Source organism: Poecile atricapillus, chromosome 2 (genome assembly GCF_030490865.1).
Source record: "Poecile atricapillus isolate bPoeAtr1 chromosome 2, bPoeAtr1.hap1, whole genome shotgun sequence".
Classification (NCBI taxonomy): Eukaryota; Metazoa; Chordata; class Aves; order Passeriformes; family Paridae; genus Poecile; species Poecile atricapillus.
Genome location: NC_081250.1, coordinates 74,505,989 through 74,522,403, shown reverse-complemented (window position 1 = coordinate 74,522,403; position 16,415 = coordinate 74,505,989).

Sequence of the window (16,415 nt, the reverse complement as noted above, 5' to 3'; positions counted from 1 at the left end):
GTCTCATTGTGCAGGAATATTTACTAAGTACCTATTCATCACTGCCTATTCTGCTACATTCTCTACAAGTATCAACAAACAAATAAGGAGCCAGATGTCAGAGTGCAAAGAGAAACAGCAGAAGATAAAGAACCAGTGATTATTAGAGGTAGCACGTGCATACACATGCATGTTCTGGTTTTGCGTGGGGTAAACTTTCTTCACAGTGGTTGTATGGGGCTGTGTTTTCTGCTGAACACAGCGTTGACAATACAGAGGTATTTTTGTTATTGACAATACAGAGGTGTTTTTGTTATCAACAATACAGTGGTGTTTTTGCTATTGATGTGTAGGGCTTGCACAGAGCCAAGGCCTTTCCTGCTTTTCACACTGCCATGCTGGTGAGGAATTTTTGAGTGCATAGGAGGTGGGAGGAGACACAGCCAGAACAGGTGACCCAAACTGACCAAAGGGATGTCACAGACTATATAAACTCACACTCAGTACATAAAGGGGTGTAATAGGAGGAATGGAGGAATATTTGGAGTCATGGTGTTTCTCTTCCCAAGTTACAGTTAAATGCGATGGGGCCCTGCTCTCCTGGAGGTGGCCAAACACCTGTCTGCCCTTGGGAATCATTGAATTAATTCCTTGTTTTGCCTTGCTTGTGTGCACAACTTTTTCTTTTCCTCTTAAACTCTCTTTATCTCAACCCTTGAGTTCTCCAGCTTTACCCTGTTGATTTCTTTTTAATCATCCTGGTGGGGAGTGAGTGGGCCTTGGCTGGTGGGTGCAGTTAAACCACAACAATGCATTACACCCCAAACATCCCAAGAAAACAGTAGATTTCAGTTTAATCCTTCCTACTGTGATTACCTACAGTAAAGTATAATTCTGCATGGTTCAAACCACTGTGCTGTTAGATGCACCTGTGTTTGAAACTGCATAGTTCTTGCCTGAGATCTGGTTATCTTACTTCAAAATTATACATCTTTATGTCAGAGTATACGGGAGAACTCTTCCAGTTCCAAACAGAAATAGGGAAGAGTATAATGATAAACAAAATCAATGACTTAGAGAAAGTAAAATACTCAGCACACATAATGTCTTGTCCCTCTTCATCTGAAGAAATAAGATACCTTGCAGGAAAATGTATCCTGAGAACTGGAACCGAATTTTAAACAAACTGCTGTGTGTTAAAAATGTAACACTTATCACCAAGGTGAGCAGGAAAGAAGCCACTTTATATGTAAATTTCTGTGCTACTCATGAAATCAAAAGTCTGGTATACACTCAGCAACCTAATTGTGCAGTGCACAGGCAGACACAGAGACAGACATGACTACATCAGAATGGTCTGTTTTAATGGCATATATACATAGGTAGAAGCTCGTAAATGAAAGTTAGAAAGCTACCTGGAGCTGCTAGGTGATGTCTTTTCTTGACAGGCTAATATGCAATGCTCTTAGTAGAAACTGAGGAACATTTGGGAAAATAAATAAGTAAATAAAATCTTCAGTTTTCTTTATGCAGAGTAAATCTCAAGGAAAATACTGAATTTTGGCGGCACCCAAAACTTAGATATCCCTTCAGGAAATGCAAGTACAGATACATGCTTTTTACTTATTTTTGTTTTGTTGAGATAAATTATTTGATTTTTAAAAATTTTAATTATTGTATTATCACACTGTTGTAGTTAAGATTATGTCAGCACTTCAGCTGTGAAAATAGACTTCAACTTGCCTAGAAATTACTCAGAACTTCAGTGTGTCATATAAAAAAACTCAGTCTGGATAAGAACACTTTTATGATTAAGACTTCTCTTACATTTAATATATGGTTTAAAAAAATTGGGTTTTTTTAAGTCTAAAGGAGAAATATATGTATTACTTATTGAAAAGTTTCTGGTTTATATATTTTCTTGACAAACTTCAGTTACACTGTTTGCTGTATTCAAAAAAGCCCCACTTTTTTCCAAAAGAATAGATTTTTCAATATAGACCAGTCTTTTCCTCTAAAGGAAGTCATCCAAGAGTAACCTCAAAGTGATACATGTGGAATGAAAACATATGATTTGCTTAATTTCTGGTAAAAATATCACCTAAGTGAAGCAGAAGGAAAAATAATGCTCGTAGATTTTATTTTTCCATCTTCATGCTGATTAACTCCATTCAAAAAAATTTCCAATGGTACAACACTGAAGGCAGAATCAAGCCCAAGTCATTAACAAAAGCTGCACCCTGTCCCATTAAAAGAAAAGACCCACCAACCCCACAGCTGCATAATGTAATACCCACATCACTGCTGTTTCTTTGACAAGTGCCCATCCTCAAAGGAACTCTTCATCCTTAGAAATGTAACTTTTAAACATTGCATCATCTTCATTCTCCTATTCTATTTCATGAGGAAATCTAATATCCATTTTCCAACACTTAACAACAAGGAACAATTGCTGTCAATTGCAATTTGTAATATGCATAGCCCCGTGTCAATAATGCTGGCTACAACACTCAGCTTACTGGCAAAGATTTCTATTAAATTAAAATAAAATGATACCAAACTCTGACTAGTCTTTCAGAAGCCATGCTTAAAGAATACACTTCACAATCCAGGGTGTTCAATTTATAAGCCCCAAACACATGCAGTCTGTAAGACCCAAACAATTTTTTTCATTTATCCTGAGATGCCAAATTATTCTGGAGGACAACAGTAAGTTACATGGCTCAAATAATGATGGGAAAACTGCTCTGACAGCAGGATAGGGCTGATTCAATAGGGAAGTCAAATATGGGCACTATAAAATTAAGGAAAAAAATGACAAAAATTTTTGTAGTAATTATGAAATCAAGACTTAAAAAAACATCTTTAAGATTAATTTCTTTAGGAAATAAAGGCATACACTAGGGAGATTTGAAAAAATGAACTTTATTATAAGAGCAGTATTTCCAGGAAGCAGTTTAAAAGTGGATTACTAACCAAAAATAACTACCATAAAAATATGTCTAAGAAAAGCAGGCACCACAGTGGAGTAATCCAGCCAGGGCACTGCTGTATAGAAATCAGTTATTTAGTATTCTGCCAATTTGACAAAACATGTGTCTAAACAAACTTGCAGTAGCAAAAATCCAGTTGAAGAAATCATATTTCAAGGTGCACATACTCTCTCAGAAGTAAAAATGTTAGAACAGTTAGGATGCAAAAATACACTTTTTAGAGATTATAGAACTTCAGTGAAGTGTAGCTATCACAGACCAGGAGTCAGTTATATAAACCTTTTAGACTTGGGTGAAGCTGGAAATGTGCCTGGTCTATTGAATTTCAGGATGCAGTCATTTATTAAGTTAGGCTTCACAAAAAATGGGTTAGGATTTTGTCTGGGGTTTCTTTTGCAGGTGTGAACTTTTGAGATAAATTACTCTAAATCCAAACTTACTTCCAAAGGCAAGGACACCTGTTATTGTTTAACTTCCCTACAGTTCAGGTCATGATCACCATTTTCAGGCTGGTTTGTTTGTTTCCTTGCTTATATTTAACAGTTACAAACAAAGATGATGATGACAGATTTCTCCTGTGATTTTAAAAGTGTTATATACCTAAACCAGAGAATTTAATTGAAACTGCATTTGGAAACAACTCATAAGTTAAGAAAGTTTAATTATGTATCACATATGCTCTTTAAAAAACATTAATTTTTAGAAAAAAAAGTGTTTTTTATCAAAAAAAGCAGACAGAAATTTTGCTACTTAAATCCACTTCTCAAACAGGCGGATGAAATATTAACTATGGACTGTCATATACACAAAAATAGATTACTCAGTATGAAATAGGTGTTTGAAACTGGTGATACAGATGTTTGTCCAAGATTCTGTATTCTGGCTAGTTTAGCTGGCTGGTGTCATTGATGTAGTGTTCTATGGAGCATTTACTGGTTTACAGGCATTAACTGAGGGGGTCAATATTTACTTTTCTTCCAGTAAGACATAGGAAGACAAAGGTCAATGTTCTTCTCATGAGACATGATAGCTAGATATTCATTTGAGTAGATTTCTATACTTACATATATTATTGAAATAGATATATGTTGTCACATTCCTACATTGTTACATACATAAAAATGAAAAGGTTAATATCTTTTACAAACTGTATTTCTGGAATTGTTTTCCTTTGAAACTAGCATTTAACAATGAGATAAAATCCAGGGTAAAAAAATCCCTTCCTCTCAAAACTTCTATTTAGAATAGTATTGGAATACTGCTGCAAGCAGTTCTATGTCTACATCTGACTGAATATCACAGGTAAATAATTGTTTAGGTAATCTTTAAGAGTGGTGTGTTCCAGCCAAGCTGAAACAAGTAATTGCCATACAATTTTCTTAGTCTTTGGGCAGTTGTATTTAAAAATTTGCATTGAAAATGAGGTTTTTTGTGGTTTTGTTTATCTTTTTTCCCCTCTCTCTTCACAGAATCTCTTATCACATTTTTCTTCTGGAATGTCCATATTTTGGCTCCATGTCTTTTGCAGCATCTAGACAGTGTTGTAGAAAAGGCTTTACCTTCTAGGCCAACCAGTCATCATTTCCCAGTTCCACCTTCTGTGAATAAAAACCCCAGAGCCATTGTACAGAAGGGCACTGTTTTCTATTATTATGACTGTCACAGAATTCATATATTCCACAGTTCCCGAAGAGCAGGACAATTGAAGATCACTGGATTGTGGAAAAATGTTGAATGTCACAACTGATGTTTATATGGTCCTTTTAATTTGTCAGCAAGTCATACTCCTCAAACCTTAGTAATGATTGTATAGCCAACTACTGGCTCAAAAACAGTCAGATACTTAAATAAGATGTTATTTTCCTTACACAGTTTTCCACAGGAAAACAAAAATATATGCGGTTAGTCATGTTGCACGGGATGATTTGAAGAAGATGATGTAATGGATCTTCAAAAATTCACATTTGCAAGCAGGCTATCTGCAAATTAAGCCAGCATCATCAGATGCCATACTTAAGGTCTGCTATTTCCCACAGAAAATCATGTGGAGTAGAGTTGAGAAAGTCATTAATTTGGTAGATAATAGACATTTCTGCATTTTCAAGTATATTGCTTAGTGCAAAAAAGTAAAGTAATTTGCCTTACAAAATAAGGATTAAAACCTCTATCAATCCAAATAGAATTTTCTCCATAATTTATTGTTGATGAGCACTGAAAGATTTCTTGGGGGGGTGGGAAATCACTCAATAAAGCTTAAACATTATCTGATTATCATTTGATCGTTTAAGAACAGTTGAGTGTGGTGCTATCTTATACTATATATAGAGTGTAAGATTTTTTGAATTTTTTTTTTTCTAAAAGCATCTGATGTTTTGGATGTGGAATAGTTGCAACTCAAAAAAATCAATTATGGAAATTATCCCTAGATTATAAACTAACACATTATTAGTGCACAATTAAAATACAGAAGGGAAACAAGTTTATCCATTAAGTACCTCTGAATCTTTCAGCTGATGAAAATTACTACAGATACTTGAAACATTTCTTAGGTTGATTGTGTTTGCAATCCATCAGGAAAGATACAGTCCCAAAGTGTATAACCATCCACTTAGTGAGACTTTTTTAAAACTCAGTTGAGACCTCTGTAAAGTTTTAATTTTTCATTTTCAGCCAAAAATGTTACAGACTATGTTTCTAAGGAATGTAGCTGCAATCTTCACTAAGATCTGACAGAAGAAAAAGAGAACTGATCATACAGACTAATTTTATGTATCCTAGTGTTTATTTTTCCAACTGCAAACATCTCTCCTAAAGCATCAATCATGTGATAAATCATAGTATTGTGGCTCAATTTGTTGATTATATTGATATTGATTTATATTTAAATTTAAAAGTACGACAATTTCACAGTGCAACTTTAAGGAGACATGAATGTTTATGTGCTTAAGGAACTACTGTCATTGTGATTTCATTGTATGCATTGCAAAAAAAAGTTTACATTAAGCAGTGGGAAATATTAAAGAACAAATTAATTTTTCCTTTGGTTAATTTTCTTTCATTCCTAAATAGAATCCAAATATAAATACTTAAATCTCAAAAGTTTATATATATAGCATATTTTACATAGATAAGCTGTTCCACTGCAATCAGTAAGGCTGTTCACACTTGTGTAACAAACTCCATATGTAGTATCTGGCAAGCTTAGTCTTACCTACCAATACAAAGGGGAAAAGGATGTACAGATAAACAGTGAAAAAGAAAATTATTAGGGTGAGAGAGGAGATTCTGCCCCTCTGCTCTGCTCTGGCGGGATCCCACCTGGAGTGCAGCACCCAGCTCTCTGTGTGAGCCCCAGCACAGGAGAAACATCAACCTATTGGAGCAAGTCGAGGCGGGGGCCCACCAGGGTGATTAAATGGATGGAACTCATGTCCTATGAAGAAATACTAAGAAAACTGTGATTTTTTGACCTGGAAAAGAGAAGGCTTTTTTTAATATCCAACATGAATAGGACACCTCACACACATGAATCAAGTTACTCTTGTGGTTCTATACTTCACATCCTAGCCTCTCTCCTTTTTCAGCAAAGGATAGTTGTGAATTTTTGGGTGAAACATCCAACTTTGTTTTAATGGGCAATATATATTGAATTACTTTTCCCAAAGTTGAGTCTGCTTTGCCCCATTAAAGTTACTGCCAAGTGATGTCCCTGTCCTCATCTTGACCAACAAGCTTTTCAATTTCCCTGGTCCTCTCTAGAGAAGGGGGTCTGAGAGCAACTGAGTGGTGTCTTGCAGATGGCCAAGGTCATCCCACCACATTAACAAAGTCAGCTGCTGGTGGTAGAGGACAGCGATGTTTTTTCATGCTAAACAAAGTATGATGGTCCATTCTCATAATCTGGGCTATCAAAAAAATCATAAGATAAATGTTGTAACACTATGTAATTTGAAAAACCTTTTTTTTTCTCTCCAATATTGAGCAAAGTTTTAGAATGTACAATAATTCAAAGCTGATGTATAACATAGTTCATTCACACCTGTGCAAGGTGAAGTAGTTAATAAGGCAATATTGCTAATGGCTCTAAAAGCCTGAAACCTTTCAAGTGTTCTCAGCATTAGCAAGCAATTTCCAGATGATTTCTAGGGAATTTAGCAATCATAACAGAAACCACTTTTGTTTTTATAAATAATTTCTTCAGGTAAAAAAGTTTTCAGCTCACAGGTAATATTTACTGAGACAACTAATTTTCTATGAAATTAGAGGAAAAGAATTACAGAATAGATGAGTGATGTATTTGAAGGGCCATATTCTGACATTCTCTCATATGAACTGGATAATTTAATCTTAATTATACACTCAGTAATTATTCCACTTCAGTAATTAACAAGCCTCGTCACCATGCATTTTGGGGTCTGCTATTCTCAGGATTACCTTTATTGCTAGTCTCTGTTGACAGGGCACTTTCATAGGGGCAATTTAAAAACTTCTAAAACTGAAAAAGATAATTGAAGACAATTGCATAATGTCAAAGATGTATACTAATTAGAACTATCAAAATATCTGAAGGAGTAAATGCATCTGCAAATCTGAGGGCTTTGCAAGGAAATTGGGGGGAATAGGTTATGGGAAATGATCTCATAAACACAGCACAGAGAAGTACTGGCCTTAGACTGAACTCAAATCAACAATTCTGGCAAAGCAGCAGATTCCTCTGACAACAGGCAATTTGAAAGCCAATTAACATATGAATTGCAAGGAGAGCATGCAATAAAATCTCAGTGTGCTATTGAAAAATAATAAAAATAGAAAACTGCAATAAAATCTAAAACGGGAAGGAGGTGCTGTTCTGCTAGTCTAGTGGTGATCTTGGTATACAGAAGGTGAGACAGAGCTCTCCCTATTCTTAAGGCTTCAAAAGCTAATCTGACATCAAGGAAAGATAAGAATCTATTAGCTAATAGGTGTGTGAAGAGCCAAGAATAGGAGTGTGTCTAAACTCTGCCACCACCAACTCCTGCTTAAGGGCCCCTAGAGTAAGAAAGAAAATGTATTTAGGCCTGGTGAGAAAGTGAGAGTATCCAAGGAGGAGTCATGTTACTTGCTGTCACATTAATGTTGCTCTGTGAATGTGAGATGGCTGAAGGGTAACTCCACACATGTGAAGGCAAATACTCACATCTGAGTGCCCAGGCTTAACACTTAAAAAGATGGGGCATGTATTTTGAGATCAAACATGACAATTCAAGTGGCTGTAATTGCAGGGCTCAACCAACTGATAGTGTAGACACTGAAATTCCTCACCATTTAAACAGTCAAAAGCTTTTAGTTCAATTATATGTAATGTCATTTCCACTGTAGTATCAGGCAGATGCTTTAGTAAACTATTTTCAGAGTAGAAGAAGGAAGGCAGACTGTAACTGAGGGATTAGTTCAGGCTGCTATGCTATACTTTCCAAGGGATGATTTAGTAGCATACTTTGTTTATGTCAGCAAATATTATACTACCACTATCAATACATATCATATAACCTTGTTATAACGTACAATCTAGTCTGCAAAAAAAAAAAAAAAAAGCCTTTTTAATATCCAACACACTTTTGATTCAAAACAGCTCTTGCTTATTATACCAGTAACATAAAAGAACATGAAGGGCTTTTTTCCATCTCTATTGTTGGGCTTTCTACCATGCTGTGGTAAGATAGCACCACATTGTGCAGTTTTTCATGAGAAGAGATAGTACCCATGATTAAAGCCCTGTGGTCGTAGTACACTTCTAGTTTTAGGCACAAGTCAGATATACAGTAATTGCTATTTATGTTTGTGTTTATGTGAATGAATAAAACATACACATACAAAATCTCATGGCTTTGTTTAGGAACAGTGATTTCATACAGAAGTAATCATGATTGCATTTCAATATGTGGTACTTGTATGAGAGACAATGGTTGGTAACAAAACACTTTTGAATTTTACTGTTCAATGTGCATAGGCACGGCACTGTGAATTTTTGCATTTTACAATGACAGAAGATTAACATTTTGCTATAGGACTACAAATGTTATCAGTTCTTCAAGCAAATATAAAGCATATTACCGTAATTTTAAAATGCATATTTGTTTTATGCACGAATAGAGAAGTAGTTATCAATAAAATCTATGTAATTCAGTTATTTTTGCTTCTGTTTTTAGAGAGATGGTTTATTGGTTAGTCAATTTGCTCATAGGTGAGAATTTTCAAGATAATGTCTCAGAATAAAGTAAGCAGACCTAGAAAATGCACCATTTAGTTCATGGTGTTGTAAGACTGGGACCTCATCTATATGCTTACAGGCTGTAAGGTGAATTTCAAGATGAATGTCTAAACAAGCTGGTTCAGGTACTGACAGTAGCATAATTCTCAAGCAGCAAAGATCTGCTTCAGATTTCTTTACATATAACTTTGATACCAGGTTTTCTAGGGGTAAAATACACCATCTATCTATTTTACAGGTAGATTTTGCCACCTAAACTCATCTGGGGATCAATTTTTCAAAGTAGTTTCATTAAGTGATCGGCTTCCCATTTACTCTGAGCTGGAAAGTACCTGTTCAAATCCTTTTATGTAGGTACTAAACTGCTTTTGAAACTGGTCAGCATGAGACAAAACACCTTGACTATTTTGTGCTGTAATACTAATTTTTAGATTAAATTTCTTCATTAATTATATTCTCAGTTATTTTTTCAAAAACTGTAGACTTTTTTTTGGTGAAAGAACAGCCCTTACATATCTTCTGATGAAGGTCAGCATAGAAAAGCTTTTGATGTAGGACTTATTGGTGCAAAAGTCACTGACTGTGGTAAGAAAGTCTGCAGGTAATGCCATTGGCTGGGATAACTTTCTCATTGATTTTTTGAGTCATTTTTCTGTACTTAATTTACCCACTTTTACTGGAAACCTTAAAAGTAATCACAGCTCAAGGCTAGCTGCCAAATAGATTGAAAACTGAGCTTATATCACTGCACCCTTTCTGTAGACTGATTGCTCTTCTGCTATACACCCACCTCTATATTAAATAGTCCAGAATAGCTGCTAGAGTTCCAGTGTCTATTACACACGCTGCTCTCCTCGATATCTTCTGTGTAAACCCAACCTTTTTTTATTAAAGACATCTTATAATAACTTTCTTCCTCGTGGAGCGCTACTGAATCACTCTGTATGACAAATTCTTCATAAAACAAGATGCATGTTTCTACATGGTTCAGTTGAGTCTACACGTTCTCAATACTTCCAAAGCTGTATACAGAGACTTAACACCAAATAACATTTCTTTGGCAGTCCCTAATACAGTGTGGGTTTACTTGCTCCTGCACCACTATATAACTGAATATTTTCATTTAACCCTCTAAAGTAAAGCACAAGTGACAAGACTTAATCGCAGGTTCTCCTTTTTGTTGGATTTTTAATAATTTCAAGTCTGTCACTATTCAATGAGGCTGGATTTTCATAGATATCAGTTTGTCTGCTTGGACTACTAATATTTCACCTCTAGAAGCTTTATCTTCTAGCTAAAAGTCTATACAGAATTGTACAGAATCCTACTGGTCAAATTCTTAAAACTTCGTAATGTAGCAAAAGGGGAGGGAGTTATAGGGATGTAGCTTTTTTTGCCAATGCATCCAGAGAAAATATTTAGGCCCTGAAGCTGGAAAGTTAAAATAAAAGAGAAAAGTACTATTATACAGAAGAGTGTATAGGACTGTATATATCTGTGTATATATGAACATTTTTGTAAGAATAAAAATATTTTTAAGCATCATTTCACAGATAGCGGAAAGACATGCAGAAGAAGTATGAAAACTAGTAGAAGAGAATCAAATGTTTCCCAATTTGAAGGTAGTACCCAGATTAGTACCCAAACTTCAGTGTTTTCTCAGTACTAAGTATCAAATTATTATAGTGTGAGCAAAATTAAATGACATATTTTACTGCACTTAAGAATATAGAGCTATACCTGCACATATCTGTATGGATTATTGTAGGTTGTCTGAGCTGACTGGGTATGCGACAGCATCAGTAAACCATACTGTCTAATTATCTTGGTCTTTCCTAGCAGGCCGAGTTCCCATCTGTGGCACTGATGCTGGTTTGGGTTTTGCCTTTTTTTCGTACATATGTTCTCTGTATTCTTCACACAAAAATTTGTAGCTGTGTAGTCTATTTTATTAGTGACAAGTTTTCCCAGTACTTTTCCGTGGCCTTGTCCTAAACAGAAATACAAAACAAATTCCAGACCTCCAAGCCCTGGGAGGTATAAGACCCCTTTGCTATCTTGGTTCTTCCTGGGAACCCTGGTAGAGAACAACTCTTCAAAATACATTCTCATGGACAAGGTAAAGCTAGTGTCAAGGGGAGACTCCAGAGAAGGGGCTTGACCTTGCAAGGGGAGTTACATCACTGCTTGTCCTCCTAATTGGTGCTTTTTATCAATTATGCTAACTTCCAAAAACTTACAAAAATGTACTCACCCCTGGGGGAGATGGGCTTTTGTGGATGTCTTTCTATAACTGCCCCTAAAGGCCTCCATTAAAGATCCCCTTTTATATTATCTCCCTACTAAAATTATCTTCAGGTCTTTAATTTCCAGGTTGGGCAAAAGACAACAGCACTTTATGGGTTCCAGACTGATGCAATGAGGCGGCAGGCTTGGTGCGCAGTCAGTGTGCACTCAATTTAGCTACCGGACCTGCAACTGAATCACAAAATCATGGAAACATAGAATCATTTAGATTGGAAAAAACTTTTAATATAATTGGATTCAACCATGTCTAAATAGACTAAAGCATGTGCTAATGAAATGTAAAAAACTCTACACCTTTGTGTCCTGATATAGAGTTTAATGTACTTCAGCTGAGAAATAAATTGCCTGTGAACTTCAGTAGATGTAGAGGACTCCTGAAATTCCATCTTCAATAGTTTCTGATATATATATATATATATATATATATATATATATTGTATATATGTATACAAACACACACATATACACACACATACACATATACACACATATACATATACATACATACACATACACATGCATACATATATATATATGTTAGGATTCACTTCAGCAAAAATGCTAAAATGTCAATGATGTGATTCAAATTGAAAATACTGAAGCTACTGGCCACTTAGGATGGCTGTATACCAGAAAGCATTTTTTTCATAAATAAAACTACTTTTACTGTCACAGCAAGTTCTCAGCAAACAAATAATTTTGACCCTATTTAATCCTATCCTAAATGTACAGCAAAATCAAATTCATGAATAACAGCAATAACATTGCATATTAGATTCAATAGCAGGGCTGAAGAAATCCCCAAACAGATAGATCTCAGAAGAGAACACTTGAAAACTTGTCCTTTCTCACAAGTGGCTGCTATCAGGCTGTCATATGCACAAATCTTAGTTAGACTTTTATTCTGACTTAATATATGCCTTTTGAGCTAGACAGATTTCATGTAAATGTTCTAGGTTAAATTCTGCTTTTTTTCTGTAAGCTTCTACTCTTCTCATACTGCTGAGTTATATGCAGTTAATCCATCTGTAGGTTTGTAAATTTCCTGTCTTCTGTATCAGATCTATGTATGGAATGGTTTGTAGCACAAACAGTTGCCTACCTCTTCCCCAGCCCTGCTGTAGCATTGCTGGTCTGTACTGCTTTCTGCATCCAGGTCCAATAGGAGCTTTCTGCACCTGCACTGCTAAGCATTCCTTGATGAAGTTGCTGCCCTTGCTCAAGACCTTTTCCCACCTCTCCCTTTATTATGCCCCTGAGTTTTCAACGTTCTCAGCAACTCCATTACTGACTTCAGGTAACAGAGAGTAAGCCATTACCTGCTGTCTCCCAGTACAAGCCTTACTTTGACTTAGGCACCCTCTGATTTATCACACCTAGACTGGGGCTTGCGACACTAGTCTCACAGCAGGGCCCAGGGAAGACAAGAGGAAATGCACTTGGCAAGGTCACCGTAATGCATAATTTATCACATTAGCAAAATTGCTCTTACAATGGGAAAACAAAAGCAATAATAGGTTGAACAGCTACTGGGCCTCTTTGCCATTAAAAAATCCAACAGCTAATAAAAGCAACAAGGATGTGATCCTGATTCAGCTCCATTGGGCTGATTTCCACAGTGTTTGGTCCAGTTTCTGTGGCTGGACTGATAGTCAATTAGAAGAAGAATGAAACTACTTCAGTGGTTCCATGAGCCAGGAAGACTCAACAACTGCCAGAAGTACCCTTAATTTTCAGATATACAGCTGTGTTTACATGGCGTGGAGGAGCCACAATGAAATAAGGCTCAGCCCTCCTACTGCCAGTGGTCCAGGTGATTGATTGCCAGCATACACGTAGCCACGCCTGCTGCAGTTCTGCCAGTTTTGGTATCTGGAGCCCTGTGTCTCCTCTGCCTGACATGCAATAAATATTCTCAGGAAGAAGACAGGGGAGAAAGGATTCAGAGGAGCAAGCACTCAGGTGCACCAATTCTTACCCTTTCTTTGCTGTATGTCTTGCAAACATTGTTCTTGTGCCCACTCCTACAGACACTCCCAACTTCCCTCATGTGCCAGTTGTGCTTTGGTTATCCAGATAGAAATCTGACAGCAGACTGAGGAATGCTGGTGTGGCATGGAAATTTTCTATCGTCTATCTTCAACCATCTTAGCAACCATCTTATGACTAGGAGTATGCTGTTGCTGGTTGCAGCTGTTCTTTCCTAAGTACATCATGAGAACAATCTGGTTTGTGCTCTCCTTCAAGGCACCATTGTATGGCTGTCTATAGATGTCTACTGCAGCCTATCCAGGTGAGAGATGACTCTTCCTAATACACAATCACTTTCTGGGCTCTTGATGGGTACAGATTTCAGCTACGAAACCTATATATGAAACCATCAGGGGAAGAAGCAGTGCTCTGCTACTGCAGCCATAGCAAGCTGTAGGTGACAATGAATCACAGATGATGACGCAGGTAGCACAGTCCATTTTCAGTTCTGTCTAAGGCAAATGATTCCAAGTAACATTTGTCTCCTAGGTGTGCTCCAAAGGCTGCTGGGAAGGCCTGCCGCTCCCTCAAGTTAGCTTTGGATCCTGCTCCTAGGGCAGTTGTGCTGAACCACTGACTGGAAGAGGCCTGTATGGTAGCTTCCTACCCCAACAGCCAAGGCAGAAACTCAAGACAAGAGCAGCTGAAGTGTAGAATTCATGGCTGTCATCCTTCTGGCAGGAGTGTAAGCCAAAAGTCATGTGTGCAGGTTTGTCTGAGGCAATGAAGTTCAAGTAGGAAGACTACAGACTTTGTGTGTGTGCACTTTTCGCATGGGAAGCTGCAGATTATATGTCTCCTCTGTATCAGTTACTTCCTGATGCCTTTTGCTGATCACATTTTCAAAAAATTCTGTTTCAGGATAGTAATGGGCCAGCTTTGTTCACAGTTAGCAACCCTAGTGGAATCTTAGACTGAAGGGGAACTAGATAAGATGAAAAATATCAGAAAATTGTTGCCTTCAAAAACATCTTCTCAGCTAAGCTGATGGTGTCTTTCTATCACATTCAATCAAGAACACAAGCAATACAGAATTTGCTTACTGCCTTCTGCCCAGTACAGAAAACACACAATTTTATTTTATTTACTTTCTTAAGCCATCTACTCTGTCCCTGTGTAGCTCTGATCAGTAAAAATTGCCAAAGCATGCTTTGATATTGAGAATCTTTCGTCTTGGATTGTCAACTTAGTTAACAATTGTTTCTCAAGGGATCAATAGGCATTAACTTGATTATTCTTAAGAGTAGAATAGTTGAAGGTCTTTGAGATAGAATAACTGTGAAAACACATTTTTGGTAAGATACCATGAACACACCAAATATCTTAGAAATATGTTTGGAAGGGCAAATAATTCTTTACGCAGGCAAACATTGGCAATATGAGTATTAACTCCTAAACATGGCCTTTCTGCACCTTCCTAGCTGCTGCTGGAAGGAAAATCAGATGAATAGCAGATGATGTGAATTCATGGTGATGCGAACATGAACACTGAGTGTGTATAACATAGTAATCTCAAGGAGGAAAATTATGTCCCATTTTTTGCCCTCGTAAATATTTTGAGCAGAGACATCAGTTCATTTCTCTTTCAAATAGAGAGTAGGATGCAAATACAATGGGCTCCTGTTACTCAAACATTTCCCCACATCTAACTTACATTTACGTTTTATTTTTTAGTGACAACTATATCCTGAAAGCATATTTCAAAAGCATGCATTCTTTGCAGTTTTTCCAAGTGAAAGATGAACTTTTAATAGGGTCTGGAGTAAACTATCATCATGTTTTTAAAATATATAAGGAATCTTCTTAATTTCAAGTGGCTTCAGAACTTTTCTGAAATATATATTTATGTTTGCTACATCCCCTATGGGAAATTTAATTTATCTTGTTATGACTTATGCAATACTTTGCTTTACTTGTGACAATGCTGTTAATGCTTAGATTATTATTAGATATTCTATTTAAAATGACATGACTGTTATGTTTCAATCAAAATGAAGATTAATCACCAGAAAGAGTAACCAGTTAATTCACCTTTATTTTAAATAGTATTTGATTATGTTGTAATCAATTTGGTTCTGATACACCTAGAAAAGCACATTATTTTACCCCTAATTTTATATTCCCCAATTGTCTGTTTATATTAAAGTGAATGATGGATTTAGAGCTTAATTATAATAAATTTCATAAGAGAGCATACACATGCTGTTCATACAGAGAGAGCACTGAGAGGTGAATCTCTTCTGCAGATACCATTAATTGTAAGAGAAATGTTTTCTTATTAGATACTTTAATGCAGTATACTCTTTTGTTCCTAATAACAGGAAAAGAAAAAAGGGAAGGGAAGGTGAGGGGAGGGAAGGGAAGGGCAATAAGACAAAATATACTAATATTTTGGAAAGCTCCCCCTTGGTTTTAATTTCTAAAAATTTATCCTAAAAAGTGACATTCAAATCTGGATATCTCACCCTTAGAAATGTGACTTTCAGCTTGCTTAGGTGTACATTCCTTGGAAAGGAGTTTAGATGGAACATTACACATGATCTGACAGGTATTTCCTAATTTAATTGTTCAGGTTGAAACAATTACTTCTTCATGTATTAGAAAAAAGCTACACCATACACATGGAATTGTAATAAGTAAAAAAGTAATAAATAAGAAATTACCATCAGTAAAACTTACATAATTAATACAGAAAAGCCTTACAAGGAAGTTGTACAAAAACTTCTTAGTATCTGCCTTTTCTAGTGTTGTGCTCCTCTCTGTTTTATAAAGACTTCTCAGTGCAGGAGAAACAAATGCACCTGTAATAGGACCTAGTAATTAACAGCAGCTAAACCCTATTTATACACTTT